This window comes from Scophthalmus maximus, chromosome 15 (assembly GCF_022379125.1).
Source record: "Scophthalmus maximus strain ysfricsl-2021 chromosome 15, ASM2237912v1, whole genome shotgun sequence".
Lineage (NCBI taxonomy): Eukaryota > Metazoa > Chordata > Actinopteri > Pleuronectiformes > Scophthalmidae > Scophthalmus > Scophthalmus maximus.
Window position 1 is genome coordinate 8,868,235 of NC_061529.1, and position 16,532 is coordinate 8,884,766.

Consider the following 16,532-nt stretch of genomic DNA (forward strand, 5'->3'; position numbering starts at 1 on the left):
TCCGCCTCGTTCCTGATGAATATCTTGGCGGCCACTGACCACAGAGCGGTCTAGGGTGCCCTTTTTTGTTGCGCGTGCCCACACCACCAGTTCCCCCCCCCCCCGATGGGGGAGCAGGCATCTTTCAACTAATGATCTACTTTACACTCGTTTTAATTAGGTGTATTCAAATAGCTCTGAGCAATAATTAACTAGCTGGAGCATCGAAGTGGGAGCGAGTGAGAGAGTAAGGCTTTTCTGCTGCGGTGTGTTGTTGTTTTCCTTCTGCAGCCAGTCCCATCAGCCGGGGCACGGTGCCAGAACTGCATTAAAGAAGAGCTTGTCCACTCTGCCCCTCTTCTTCTCCACTGAACACCTCCAGAGGGAAGAGGGTTCACCTCGAGAAGCCCCACAGCGCCTGCACGATAACGAACAGGCCACCGCGACAGGTGCAGGATGAAGGGCCTGGCCTGTGCTGTGCGATATGATATGATATATGCTGTGTGACGATAGAGAAATGTCTATCGTCTCACATTGTGCTCAATCGTTTATTTCATTGGAGAACTCTAGGCGTCCGACCGAAGCCTGTTCAACTAGTTCTGACATATGGACGTGATTTGGGTATGAAAATCCTGACACAGACAAAAAAAAAACGTACTTTTTCTGGCCAGTTATGCCACAAACTCTAGATCCCGCAACAGACCCTTGTATCAACTACGCAGAATCATGTCAAAGAGTACGGAGAACAAAATGTCTTTGCCCGCGACCCATCGTATGGAAAGAGATATGGGCTGCCGTTGCAACTTACATCTGCAAAGGCAGAGGGCCTCAGTTTTCACAGTGGAAAACGCATTCAGTTTGACAGAAAACGCGCTGTAATAATCGTATGTCTTGTATACCTGACATGAGATGAGTGCAAATCGACAGTCCAACACATACATGTTTGAGAGGAGACGCGAAAGAATATGAAATGGGGTGGGAGGGAGGAGGGAGGAGGGAGGTGGGGGGGAGTGGAAGCGGGCGGATGCTTCCGGGGCTCAGCTCAAGATGGTGTTTGAAGTGCTCCGGGGGTCTTTTCCCTTTATTGTCTCTCCTAATGAGCTTTTTATGCTCTTGTGTTTTCACACACCAGGTGATGGTCGCTGAACGCCTCCTGACGGATCTGTTCTTTTTCATCCGGCTGTTCACCGCTGGATGTAAATGTAATTATAAGCATCTGGTTAGTGGATGAGACTAATTAGCAGATAGGGGCTGGAAACATCAGGTCAGAGGCTCTCCTCTCCCTTCCGCCCCCGTGTCCTCACCCTCTCCTCCCCTCTCTCCCGCAGGCAGACATTGTGCCTCGTGCCCTTCTTTTGGAGTGTTTTTTGCTGGGGGTTGTTTTTTTTTCAGGACAGAATGGTTACTGCAGGAAAGCCAAAATTCAAAAATAACAACTTTGTCAGAACTGTCAGGAAAAAAAAGGGATGGATCGTCCTTGCAGACTAACATTCAGAATTAAAATGCACAGCGGGGCTTGAAGAAAAACAAACAGTCCATAACCAAGGGGAAAGGGGTGAATCCCAATCGAGGGGAGTGCATAACATGTAACAAGGGGGCTATGCAGAAAAGTGCGGGATGAGATACTCCAAAAAAACACTTAGGATTGCTTTCAAAGATGCTGTGTGATTTAAAACAGCGTACTCGGAGCCAGCAGCTGCTCCCTGGGCATGTTTTCAACTAAAATATTGCCTACAAGGATGTAGCCTGCGGGTCGTAGACGTATCCCCACAGACCTCAAAACGAAGGCCTCTTTCTGCACCCTCAGAACTCCGAAAACTTAAAAGACACCCTCCATCAGTAAGATTATTCTGTTCATTTAGCCTGTAGACAGTGGCTCCAGCAGCGTTTCCCTTTTTCTCTTCCTTTAAGATCTCAGCCAAGGTTATTTGTCTTTCCTAAAGTGGCCAAGACCGTTTGACTGTGCAAGTAAAAGATTGATTCATTCATTTGTTCCATGGTATTTAAAAGCTCACAGGAAGAACAAACGCGCTCAGTTTCTCTGGTCCATGAAACGATCTGACAGCTGATTTTTAAATGCAGACGTTCCTACTCCGTCTTCGTCATGTGATGGAAAGCTTCTATTTGCCCCATTTCCACGATCATCGCGGCATAGAGCAGTTAGGGTTATAATTTATTGTCTCCTGATCTTTTGCAACCAGCCCCTCTGGGAATCTTTTAACCTGTTTTAACCTCGTCTTCATCAGCGTAAAACCAGCCATTAGTGGCTAAACGTGAACATTAGTCCCCGTCTCTCGTCCCTGGTAGTAATAGCCTTGGTCAAACAATTACAACATGCTCTGCAATATGTTCGGAGCAGACTTCGCAAAATGGATGTCATCGGAGAGAGAGGGAGGAGCGACGCCGGAACAGATGGAAGGAAAAAGGGAGGACGCGCTCTCTTACCTTGGAGGAGGACACGAGTCGTTTAATTTGCGCCGTAGTGGAGGTCAGCGCTCACATGGTCGCTTGGCAGGCAGCAACCCCGCGTCCCCCAGCCAAGCCCCGCGGTCTCCAAGGCTCCGTGGCTAAACGTCTGATGTCTGTAAACGAGATGAAGAGTGATGGTGGAGGAGGATGAAACACAAGACAACACGGAGGACCTCCAAGGCCTCGTTTCATTTAGTCCACTGGTCACAGGGGGAGTGCTGACTGACAGTAGAGGTGACTTGCCTGTCTACTCAGCTGATTGCCGCACTGACTGACTCTCGCTCTCCCCCGCCGTCTCGCTCATTTTCTCCACCTCGGTTGCACTCACAGGCTTTTTCTCTGGCGTTATCTCACCATTTTGCTTCCTCCTCCTTTTTCCCTCCGTCTCTCGCGCTCTCCCTCTCCTGTGGGCATCTGTCATCTGAAAGATTTAGTTTGGGAATAAACATGATAATGGGGTGGGAATGAAGAAACAAGAAAATGTCAGACAGGTTACAACTGGAGATATTGTTTACTTGTCTTTTTCTTCGACAATGGTAGGTCAGAGCATTTACTATTGCAGTTCAGGTCAGTTTTATTTTGGTAGGGGGCAGCTCTACAGGGGAATATATTCTTCTTGGGTAAGTGTGGTGCATTTTAGCTTGGAGAGAGATTTTTAATATCTGACACCGGACCTGCATCGCTTTGGACCAGACGGAGTTGAAGAAAAGTTCAACAGTCCTTTAACATGAAAGACCCCCAAACAAGTTACCTGGTTCCTAAAGGGCCTGTCCTCATAAAAGAGATGATTAAAATGTTTTCTGTGCAACGGGATGTAACATTGTTTGTGAAGGGCGGTGAAACTTTTTGATGTAGTCAAAGTAACACACCGTGGCTCACAGCCTATTTTCTAGAGGGCCATTAAAAGAAGTGGTTGGAGGCTTAATGTTTTATTTGTTTTATCGAGAAGGAATTGTGTGACATTAACCTTTTTTTTTTTTTCACCCTGGTAAAGACAACACAAGCAGAGGCCTCAAACAGTAGGCAACGAGGGAAGAATGAGCGAAGGAAAAGGGGGAGAGGCACAAACAAGCCGGGTCTGGCTGAGTGAGCAAGCTAATTAACTTGAAAAACTATAAAAATGTAAATTGCAATTTGCTACCGTGGGCATCTAATTAAAGCCACTGGAATGTTAAGGACCAAATTGAATTTGCTTAAGAAGAGGAAAAAATATATATGTGTTTTCACCATCTTGTCAGGTATCGATTGCCTACAGTGGCCTTCCTCTCGGCCATATGGAGACGGACGGAGAGGGTGGGGGAGGGATGTGGAGGAGAGCGAAGACGTGACGCTAGAGAGAGAGGAAGTGGAAGTGTTGCTGCGAAAGCAAAACAGTTTGGCAGCGAGCGAATGTGACAACAAAACCCCAAAGCCCACCAGAGACGGAGAACGTAAGCAGAGCCAAATGGCCCCGCCTGACACTCCACAGGTGCACAGCGCAGACGGTTACATGATACTGGGAAGAATTATCCGGAGCGAGGATTGACTGGGACCTGCCTCAGCTCCTCGTCAGGTTCACCAAGCCCCCCAGATCCTCCACGGCCCCGGAGTTAATTGTGTTAGCTTAATTGGTGCAGTGTACGTATGATACTTCGGTGTAATTGTTGTGCATGCAGAATCGTCGCGGTTCATCTCGTCACATCATGTCCTGTGGGTACGCGAGGAGTCTGCACCACGCGGCCGTGCGCGTGCTGTGTTTGCGTCTGTGGATGTGTCTTTGTTAGATAAGGTAACTAAGGGGGAAAAAAACGTCTTCATGCATCATTGTTGAATGGCCAAGCGCCGCTTTTAAATACCAGTCCATTTCTCAATGCAAAACTGGAGATGTATGAAATAAAGAAAATACAAACCCTGTGGGGAAGATGGCAGCTACGACCACACACACACACACTCTCTCACACACACTCTCTCACACAAACACACACACACACACTCTCACACACACTCTCTCACACAAACACACACACACACACACACACACACACACACACACACACACACACACACACACACACACACACACACACACACACACACACACACACACACACACACACACACACACACACACACACACACACACACACACACAACCACACCAATTTCTTCTCATTCTGTTTTTTATTTTATGGCTGCACAGCTCTGAATATTTAAGCTGTCATTATACCAGATGGGCACAGCAAGGATGAGGATTGTATGGCTTTTATTGAAGTAATAAACAATAATCACGAGCTCCCCTAACAAACAGAGCATCTCTAATTGAATGCACTGGCTCTCTCCATCATGACGTAAATATTCATAAAGCTATAGTGGGATTGTGGCGCGGCAGAGAGGTTTTTTGTGTCATTCATAAATTCTCCCCCTCTTACCCCTGGTGCTCCTCACTCACCCTCCTGAGTCCTAATGCTCGCCAACGTGAAACAGGATCCATCCACTAATGAAAGTTGAAAAATCATATAGCTTCTTTTATGGTCTCCCTCTCTCCAAGCTTTTCACTTTGAGTTGAATGTATCATGTTGGACTAGTGGAATTTCTCTTATTTGGAGTCTAGACCGGCTCGAGGTGGAGCTAAGAGAGCGAAAGGTAGCCGATAAGAACGACAGCTTTGATGGACAAATTTACAGGCAGCCATAAATCCTTCCTTTTTCTTCTCTCATGCCATTTCCTCCCCCCGCCCCCCTCCCCGGCCTACCAGCGTCCCTGTCGACGGGTGCAGTTTGTTAGCCCAGTAAAAGTTTTATATGGCCAGAAGAGAAGAATAGTCTGTCTCTTGCTGGCATGAGTAACGGGCTGCAGTAAACAAACTTGAAAAAGGCGATAAATAGACTGAATCAGGATGGCAGCTCCAATAACGCATTAACAAGAGTTGCTGGGCTGCTGAAGATGCTACTGTGGGAGTGTACATGTGTGTGCATGCATGCACCATCCTGGATGTATTCCCAACAACGAGACTTATGACATAACCTTCAATTGCAGATGGTTCCTCGTCTTGCTTCTCAGTTCTCAGACCCTGAAATACGCCACTGGGTCAATGCTCGTTTTCGGCATGCAGACAAGGAAACAGGCAGAGTTTATATAAAACTCCATGGGGGTGACACACATATATAACGTGAAACATATAAGGTACAACTAGTTCCTTATATGGACAAAGAGAGATTGAAAGAGTATTACTGTAGGTTCTTCTGACAAAGCCATACATGTCCAGTGACCTTGACCTGTACACCTAAATCATCTCGCATGAAGAATAAGGCTCGTCATTAGTGACGTATGTAACCAGATGGACATGACCAAGAAATGAGCATGCTATACATAGTCAATACAAAATATTAATAACACAGCTGAAGCAATTGGTTCGTCCGACAAGAAAGTCAGATTGCTCCAGGTCCGATGGGCAGAGAGGTAAAGATGACACAGTAGTAGCTACTGTTTAAGATAAACAGAAGCTAATAGGGATCTTAAGAAACTAAACTCCCAAGTGGACAAACTAAAAACACACAAACACACAAAAAACACGTTTCACCTGCCCAATGGTGCTGTTAAGCCGGAAACACTTGTTGTGTCCCATAAAATTGCATTGAGTTTTAAAAAATCTGTGTCTAAATTGTACCTGTATTATTTATCATGCAGTTATAGCACCTTTTCATTTTCTTTTACACACGCACATTGACAACCAAGTAAATCACTCACGAGCAAAACTAAGTGAGAACAACGATATACATTTATGACTTGAAGAAAAAGACAGTTGAACGATTAACTTGTATTATTTGTCAAATGAATGAGACGTTGGTATTTTTCCTCCGCTGGTTTTGCCACCTTGGGCCCTTTTACTTTTTCCTGCATTCCAACTTTACATATTAATTGCCTTTAGAACAAAATAATTTATTACAACAAACAACCTGTTAATAAAAAATCCATATCAGACTCCCAGAGGTGTTTTGTGCAAAATGTTAATGAATTTTTAATAAACCTCTTAGGTGAAACAAATTGAAAAACTGGAGAAAGGAAAGTAAGAGGCTGCCGGATGTCAGATACAGACGACAGTATGCGAGGTAAATGACATGAGACCAATAATCACATTCTTTTGTTCGCTCTCAGTGTCAATGATGAAATACTTTTGTGTGTAAATGTGTGACTGTGGGTGAGAAAAGGGGAAGTGTGAAAAAAAACAACCAACCACTGTTCTCCCTGGAGCGGCGAAGCCATTAATCAGCTTATTTATTGCTCCCTACATATCATTTTAATTTACATTTATGGGGTCGTTGATATCCGTTTAACGTGTACTAATGCGTCATGAGTTTATGTTTCACATTGCCTGGCTCATTTCCTTTTGTTTGACCTCAATGTGCCTTTAAAGTCGGATGCATTTTCTTTCAGAACAGTGATCTTGTGGTTGCTCAACGGCCAATGTAACCTGCTTTTACAGTCAAACGATCAACAAACTGAACTATGAAAAAACAGACAAGCAACGAATCGCAGGTTAAACGTGCACATACACGCAAAATAGGAGACTGTGAATCGGATGCTGCAAACTACATTTTTTTCTGTTTCGACTGCAGGGGATCAGCATCCATGCAGCCCTGTGTGTGTCATGTGTGTCTATGTGAATTCTCCCTCTCTCCCTCTCTGCTTCAGGAAGACAGTACAGAGCCTTGGTACAGAAGGACACAATGAGGTGGCAGCTCTGCTTGGCTGGCCAGCCATAGCCGGAACGGGAAGAGAGATTTCCTTCCAGAGGGTCAGCGCGTGTGTGTGAGAGACATCCTTTTCCAATTAGGAACACAGTCGCCTCTTTGCCACCAGGGTCAATGGTGCAATATCATGCTTCTGGATAACACCGCTCTATCTCTGCATAGTTTCTAGAGAACGCTGTTACTATATTTTTAATTCGTAGCATCATTTACAGTGTGAGGAAAAACTTATTGTATGTGTGTTTGTGTATATACAAACAGGTGGAGTGGGGTTGCATTGGCCTTTTCCATCCATTCATCCATGAACTATACCTGCTTGTCATTGGGGGGTTGGACTGAAGCCTTTCCCAGCATGCATTATGCAGGCGATGGGGTACAGTATGCATTGAACAGGTTGCCTGTACTGTATATCATGGTGCAGTGTAAATGTGTAATGCTGCTAAAGCATGTGAGATTTTTTTCCCCCCATTGTTGTTACAGTTCTGCACCTGCCAAGTGCTCCCAGCGCGCTAAGAGTTATAGTAAAATTCTTGTTTAAGTTGAACATTTCACAAATGCATTGAGCAAATGTCTGGTGCACAGGAAGAAATATGCTGTTATACTTCCCCATGGGATGATGGTAGGAAAGCTTTTCCATAAGCTTCCAACTTAATATAGACCAAAAACCTGCAAAGCCCTTATTGACCAAGCTCCATCATATCTCGCAGTGCCCATAGTTCCATATTATCCCAATAGATCAGTTCGCTCTGTAAACTATGAGAAGTAAAAATGCATAATGTACTGCTGAACAAGTTTCCATGGAAATAATTTAAATTTTTGTACTATTGGGTGACACTTTGCATGCATGACAGTGTAGAACCTTCATTGCTGACCATACCACACCCATGCAGTGTTGTTCTTCAGTCACCTTATTAAAAAACTGCCTTCCCCTGACCTACTCCGGATACTGTATGGATGTATACAGTAGGTTAACTCATTTGCTAGACTGCGCATTGTGCTACGAAGCTGTGATGTTTGCTTGCCTGCCTGCTCCCTCGTTGGACTAGTTTGCCTTCACTGACAACTTACTGTACCTGTTGCTGTCTTTCTTCAAGTAAATTGCCTTTTTACCTTATACTTGCAATGCCTCTGTGCATGATTTGCTTCCAAATCCATCAAAACTTTATTATTTTAGTTTATTTTCCCCCCAGTGTACAGACAATGAAGTCATGAACCTCAAGTCAAAAAAGAAGACAAGACAATGACACATACCATGTGGGAGTTTAATAACTACTCTTTAGGCGACTGTCTTTCATCACGAAAGACCTCCGAGGGCTAAATAACACGTTTCCTGCTAACTACAGTTTCATGATCCTGAATGTACATTTATGGGGAGCATGCAGACAAACAGACAGATAGACAGAGAGAGAGGCAAACAGACGGGACATGTATCCGGAGGCGAGAGTGGTATTCTGTGAGGATTGATAGACTCCATATTGTGAGCTAATGATCTCCCTAGGGCGCTGGGGAGAAACGATGAAACCAGCCTGCATGACACTGTCACACTCCCTATGTCACGCTGCCACCTTCATCTCTCAGTCTTTTCTCCCCCCCCCCCCCCCTCACACTCGCTCCTTCCTCTCAACCTCTCGTTGTCTCTTCCTTGGGGAAATGCATCGATTCACCTTTGTTTGTACTGTCACCCACACATATTCAACTGTCACAGCGAGGAACATAGTTCACTGAACTGATGGAGCTGATTTAGAGTAAGAGGCAGACGCTGCTCTCGTTTCCTAAAAAAATTAAACTCCATGACATCCATTCTCATTTAGTTCAATCTGGACAAAAAATGACCCCCCCAAAGTTACTGGAGGAGGTGGTTCAGAATAGGTGGGAGATAGCATCATACTCCAGGCTTTGCAGGCATAATAGGAAAATGATCTTTCATAAAGCAATTGTCAGCGCTCCTACAATCGCAGGCACAATGCGCGCATTCACCGAAAAGCACAATCATCTCCTGCGATCCGATTCTAAGCACGGTGCGAAGCCGTCACTGCTTCAAGACAAGACAAGGTAAGCGAGGACGTGAAGACACACAGATGTAAAGTTTAATGTTGACTGTAGGTAGAACGTTCACGGTTACCACTGAGTCATTGTGTCTTCCAGGAAATGGAGCTGACACGTTGCGGCTGAAATAATATTTTCCAACCAAGGAGAAGTTTGTTTGTGTGGCTCAAGTGCCCATTGACTGACTTTGAGGCCCCTTGGCGCAGTCACGTAGAGCACCCCATCCCTTCCACTCAAGAGCAAGAAATCTTCGTTGTCTTCAGATTGACTTTCCGACAAAAATGTGAAGAAACATGTCAAACAGGGCCTCGGGGACTCCCCGACCTCTTGGCCCCTTAGCCCGTTCAGTAATCCATCCGTGGCTGTGCCTGTGCCTGTACTGCAGACAAACTGGATGAGATAAAAAATGAATTATTGTGGTGCCGCCACATCACCTTTCCAGTTCTTAAAGGAGATATATGTACGTATATCTCCTTTAAGAACTGGAAAGATGTTCACTGTCACTTGATGTCGCACCTGCACAAGCATCTCAGACAAAAACAGAAAATCGCTGGCCACAACCCCTGCCTCCCTTCGTGTTTGGCCCCTCAACACACGACAATGAATGTAGCTCATAGTTGTTTTACAGTGTTTGTGAGCTCTGAAAGATAGCACAGCACGTGAAACGTTAGCGTGTCTAGCTGGGTGTCACCGTTGATCAAAGGCGGAGCCGGAGCCATTGACCTTTATAAATGTGGGGATGATGCAAATGTTTCACAGGGACGGACCCACATGCACTCTCAACATGCAGGCACATGCACTAACGGCTACAAATACAATGAACAGGGAAGCTTTTATCACAGCTTTATCCTCTGCTCAGGATGCTGCAACTCCATTACATCTCTACATTGAAAAAGTCTTGTTTGCTTCAATACTAATGTGTGTATGCATAACCTTTATCATGTGATTTTTTTTTTCTCACAAATCAGCCCTCCTCCGACGCCGAAACACAAATCTCCTTTTGATGCTGACACCTTGGCACCTTCGGTTCAATTTCATCTCTCTTGCAAGAGGAGGTCTTTGTAGTCTAGAATGCCGATCTTCCCGGCCTCACATCTCTTCATTGGCCTTCAGTTCTCAATGAACACACAGAAAGGTCTTAGTTTGGTTAATTTGCTGCCTTCCTGCTGTCAACTTGTTTTCGTACAGAGATACACACCGAGCGAGACACACTGAGTAGGTGAGTGTCAGCCAGCAAATGGACTGAAATGAGGTTAGATGTGGTTGAACCACGTTTTTGTCCACTTTGAAATGACATTGCTATTTCGACCTTATTCCTGCTGCACTTAAGTGTGGATAAGACTGACAAAGAAAGTGCAGCATTTCAACAAATTAATGCAACAGGCTTGTTGACAGCATTCAAACTTTCTCTGCACCTCTGACTCACCAAGACATTTTCTGATAATGGTTTGATTTCCTGAGTCATTCCCTTCGGGGGGGTTTTCTTTACCTGCATCATCAAAGAGAGAAATTGTCATTAAACATGCCATTACAAATCTCAGAGGGAAAAATAACATTGATTGAAAGCCCAGGGGACTGTGAATCACTTACTGTGGCAGATTCATCTCAGCCGCTTCATCTTGACACTTGCCAGCATGTTGTCCTGTTTGTGCCAAGAAAATAATGGCATTTCTGACTATCTGGAAAAAATTATTATTCTGCATTACAGTTACTACTTCTTTTTTGTCAAACACAAGGTTGGCATTGCTGTTTCAGCTTTTAAATTGTAGCCATAAGTGTTATTGAACGAACAATAAGATCTTTATACATTTCATCAGTCCAATCTCACAATCGTAGGACAGCATATGTAGTTGACAGTGATTATTTTGTCTGGCTTTCAAACATGACATCCTAGATTGTACTTTAGTTTGTAATAAAACCACAACAATTTAATCTCCCACCCACTCGTGCTTTCATCTGCCAGAAGATGTAGCCTGCAAGGCCAATGAATTGTGAAAGCAAATGAAAAAGCAAAGCTCTTATTACATATTCTCCATTTTGATATGATATCTCCTCCAAGTAACTTCACCTCATTGTAACTCCCTTTGCCACCTTGAGTGCTTGTTTTGGATTATAGCAGTAGGGAAACCAGTCAATATATAGGATATAATCTACACAGGGCATATCTTGTGTGTATCAATGTTTCTATAAATTTCTCGAGCTTTGTTATTCCGACAGACTATGCAAGAAATGACGCAGCTCCCTGCAATTATGTCACATATTCCTTCTCGTTTGCAAAACGCTGCTGTTGAATTTGAAGCGCAATTACGATAAGCACAGTTAAAATTGTAAAAAAAAAAAGAAAAGAAAGAAAGCATTGTAATCATTGAAATAAATAGGGTTGGGTGTGTGGTCGAAGTGTCCTTCCTATCTACTTTAATACCTAGACATCTAAACTTTTTTGAACATATGTAAATTTCTTTATATTTGGACCCATAGTAAGACTGACATGTCTAGATGGGGTCTCATAAAACAGATTCACGATTGATACTATCTGTATTTTTTTGCTAAATAAGAACACCTGCTCTGCACGTTCTGTACCATTTCCAGACTTCAATACATCAGTGTTAAGTATACATTTCATATGCCAGAGATCAATGTTAAATCCTCCTGATGTTACTGTAAAGTTTACCTCCTCGTCTGAGGGTTTTTATGTTAAACACTTTCCCAATACCAATGTTTATGGCATTAAAACATTACACATCAGGGCTTGATGCTTCTCAGGTCCCAAAATAATAATATGAGCACAATGGGAAACCAAGACACAATTTTCACCCTGAATACTTATATGATAATAGGTTTCACTGCATGATAGTATATTGAATTTCACTCCACATAATTTACATGCATTTACATTATGCACGTGCCCGCCCGCCCCCACACACACACACACACACACACACACACACACACACACACACACACACACACACACACACACACACACACACACACACACACACACACACACACACACACACACACACACACACACACACACACACACACACACACACAGTTTAAACGATTACAGGTAGTTCCCTCAGTGTTGAGAGCTAGTGAGCTGTCATAATGTAATATAATATATAATTCTCATTGTGTGCATCCCTCTGCAGTGACCCTAACCACCACATCTGCCTCAGCCACTTTGTTCAATGGATGTCAGATCACACCATGTGGTCTATGTTGAGGGGGACTATTATATTTAAAACACTACAGGAACTTCCTTAGTTCTAATTTCCTCTCTTCCTCCTCTTTTTTTTTGAACCCATCCTTCTTGCAATTGTCTTTTGTGCGCGGCGACACTTGCTCCTTTTCTTCTCTCTCCCTCCTTCCCCGAGCCTTTTTATATCTCCCCTCAACAATCTTTATGCCTCGCATGCTTTCACACTCCATTTTCCATGCTGGCTCTGGGTATCCCCACTGTGGAGAACTCTGCCTGTTTCATCTGGGTGTGGAAACAGTGTGCTAATATCGCCTGCTTATACCCATTGGGTGGGATAATGGCAGCCATCACTCACTGATGCAGCACAAAAGCTGACATTTCGCTCTCCTTGTGCTGACAAACAGCATATACCTCCTACTGCTTTGTCACACTCTTTTGTTTCTCCCTCTTTCCCTCTCTGAATCTGTTCCTCCTCTGCCTTTTCTGCCTATATAAATCCATTTGCCCATAAGTCTCTCAGCGCTTCTGCTCTTTTACAGTATTGTACAATGTTTGCAAAGGTCACGACCCCTAAAGGATGTTGTTGCAGAAATGGAAATAGCACTTGATTCTGAAAGCTTTACAACTGATCATTTTACCCATACATAAATTATTCAGTCATGTCCTAAACAGAGGGACACATTAAGAGTCATGGCTTCTATTACAAGTCAATCATCCTACAGGGAATGGTTATTGCTGCTCAGTGATGGAATTATTGGCAGGGCAAAGAACAGCGCTATGGGCAATATAGATGGATTCAAATCCAGTAATCATATCAGTTTCTTTCCTGTGTATACATTCGTATGATCTTACATCTCTCTAGACACTAGGGGTCTCTCAAAACAATAACAAGGCAGAGTTTGGTGATATTGTGAAGTATTCACTGCAGTCAGCTTCTCTCGGTAAGGATTCCTTCAGTGTTTAACAGTCAATGTCTCCTCATCTAAAAAAAACAAACGCTAATCAGTAGATTAATTTTTGTAAAAGCACACAATGAAGCAAATCCCTTTTAGCCGCGCTGTAGATAACGTTTGCTCAGCTTGTTTCTCTGACAACTTAAGAGCCACAGGTCCATTTTAATCCAGAAAGGTTACATGTTATACCTCTAACACAACGGCTTTAAAACAAAATAAACAGATTTCTTGGTCACATGGGGGCAGCAGAAACAAGATATCCAATTTTTGTTCTACCTCACTGTGTAAGGTTGACATGGAAAACTTGCACATAAATTAGGAGAAGATATGTAGCATTAGGATTCTTTTAAATAAGTGTTCCTGGCCACCGGATGAAGTCCAACATCAACTTGCTTTCAGCTCTGTATACACCCACTGCAGAGGGACATACCTGGCTGTTAAGGTACAAAATCATCACTATGTTTCACCAGGTAGTTGCTCACTTTAAATTTAAAAAAAGGGCTCGCTGGTGCTGCATGCTGGTGAGAACAGGTAGAGTGAACCAAATGAGTAAAGTGGAGGCTATAAGACCAAATCACCGGACTGAAGGCCTCGGCAAAGCTGAGGAAAATACAGTGTCTGTGTGGATTCATCATAATTTTTTGAGTGAAACATTTCACATTATGCAAAGTCATTCAATTAGCTGTGAATGTAGAATATTGATTATGATACATTTAAGTTTCAGATTTGTGGTGACTATATGACTAGACTCCAAATCCAATAAAATCTCGGATTGTTTTTGCATAAAGTGTTCTTTCCTATTATACTGGCACTGCGAAAACATAATAGCCCCAAGACAATTGCACCATCCATTCTGTTTGAAATACAAAAGCAGTCGTAGCAGTTGCATGCGTAATTGCATTTATGAGATAGTGGAAAATCCTCACAAATATTGTTCCCATGCTAGATGTGTATTATTGTGGTTATTGCCAGATGAATTAAAACTATGTTTGATAACAGCACATATGAGATTTCTATCAGCACAATAGCACAACACGTAAACAGCTTTTGACCTCCTGCTCGTGATTAGATTGCGTTTTTATAAAAAGCTACTTAATTAAAGAACTGATGGAAACACTCGGCGCGAAGAACAAAACAACAGCAGTTACACAACAAACAGCAGCCACTTCCTGCCAGGGGGGCCTGGAGTGGGGGACGCTGTTAAAAGGTGCGAGTCTCCAATATGTTAGTTTTTCTCTCTCAATTAGAACTGCGAAGGTATCTAGCACGTCTGTTCGTCTCACACTGGAGTGAACTGCAGACGCTTATTTGTGTAATTGCTTTGACTGGGGATGTAGCCCAGAGATGAGCCAAGCAAAAAACACCAGGCTGACCATCGTGTTCACTTGAACAGAAAATCTATCTTAATGTCTTATGACGTGATGGTTTTGTTAATGTGTTAATACTGCAAAAAACGAGACGCTAAAAGGCCCCGTTTCCTTTTTTAAGTTTAGTAAAAATTTCTGCATTTCAAATTACCCACGAACCTTGAAGACACACTACAAAAACACAATCAAACATTACCTTCACAAAACAGACCGATTCCCTGTTGCCCTGTCCGTCTCCCTCCTCCTAATGTCCTGTGAATTTGATGTTGAAACTGGGTCTAACTGGGCTGACGAGGTGTTCAAATGAAAGCAATATGGATGTTTCATTCCCATGACATTAGTTCATTAATAGCAATCCTTCCTGCAGGACTCTGAAACCCACAACATTTTATACCTTGTGATTGCTGTAAATTATGTCTAAAATGTAGGCTAAATGAAAGTCAAAACTGTGAGGTAGGGGAGGGTAGTAGAACACAAGCGTCTTTCCCCTCTCCCACCATTGTACCGAACAAGTTGCAACAATTGGTTTGTGAACTGCCGTTTTGAAGTTTGCCAATTTGGTCAGTGCCATCTTGGGTTTTTTTAACCAAATTTGGAGGAACATTTGTTATTATCACAAAAGGCGGAAAAAATACAAATGCGTTTTCACTTGACTGTCGCATAGGAAGCTCATGTCTGTTACAAAATGTCATTTTCCATTGTGGCAGCATGCACTTTACAGTAACACCCAAAAGCTCATTTAGCGGATTCGTCTGCCCTTTCAATTTGCTTTAAATCGTCTCCAGGGTAACTGCAGCAGTAACTCTTGCACGCATTAAGCACTGAACAGAGCGAGCAGATGATTCACCTGAAGCCAGATTGCAATCACCTCTATTCACAATAATAACCTGCGCTGGTTCCAGACCTGCAGCATTTTTAGCAGGTGGGTGTTTGTGCTGCGTGGTGGTTAATCTCGCATTGTTCTTGCCAAGCAATCAGCTGAGAGTGACATTGATATTTTTTGCTGTTTTCCTGCCCACCTGCACAAATACTGACAGACTCATGCATACAATTTCATGCCTCCCTGTGGTGCAGGCAAAGGTTCAAGACATGTGGGATGAGCAGAAGACGGTCGCTGGGCACTCTAAAAGTTGCCAGTGGAAGTTGCTGAGGGTCAGTGATTTGCAGCCCCACAATCTCAGAGATGGCGGCTGTTGTTTGGCAACAGCAAGACAGTGCCGCCCGACTGCAGGGTCAGGGCACCAGGGACTACCGGTGCATTCCCTTCGAATGTGACAAATACGATGTGACATGTCAGTGCACGCTCGAGAACATCGCACTCTTTCACTCTTGCACTATTATTATTCTTTTCCCCCTCTGTTGCTATCTGTGGTGCACAAACACCCACACACTCAGAAACAGTCACATAAATACCCTATGTTTCTCCATTTCAAACTCACAAAACCAGACACAGAAACACAAAGACACTCAAACTGCGAAATGCAGTTACTCACTCTTGCATTAACACGCACACGCATCAGGCTGCTCCCCCCGTAGCTGTCATCAAAAGCAGCCACTCTGCCCTACACTTTGTAAAAGTAACAGCTTGCTTTTATTCTCCCCGGTTTCAGTCGTCTCTTTTCCTGCCGCTCACTCTTCCTCTCGTCTGTGGTGCCTTCCAGTCATTCCACGTCATCCCACCTCTGCGACACCTCTCCTGCCACCCAACTGTTAAGTGCACTTGCAGACCCGCTCAGATAGGCTGTCATATATATTTCAAAGGCATTTCAAAGCACATTCAGACAGA

At 43.7% G+C, this 16,532-nt stretch overlaps 1 long non-coding RNA gene across 1 annotated transcript; it reads right to left on the reverse strand.

Moving 5' to 3' along the window:
- Window positions 1–8,595: 8,595 nt before the first annotated feature.
- Window positions 8,596–16,528, reverse strand: LOC118286146. The gene is made up of 4 exons (XR_004785322.2): window positions 16,240–16,528; window positions 10,812–10,900; window positions 10,648–10,710; window positions 8,596–9,611 (listed from the first exon to the last, which is right to left on the reverse strand). It is a non-coding gene; the product is annotated as an uncharacterized LOC118286146 (long non-coding RNA).
- Between the last annotated feature and the right edge of the window lie 4 nt (window positions 16,529–16,532).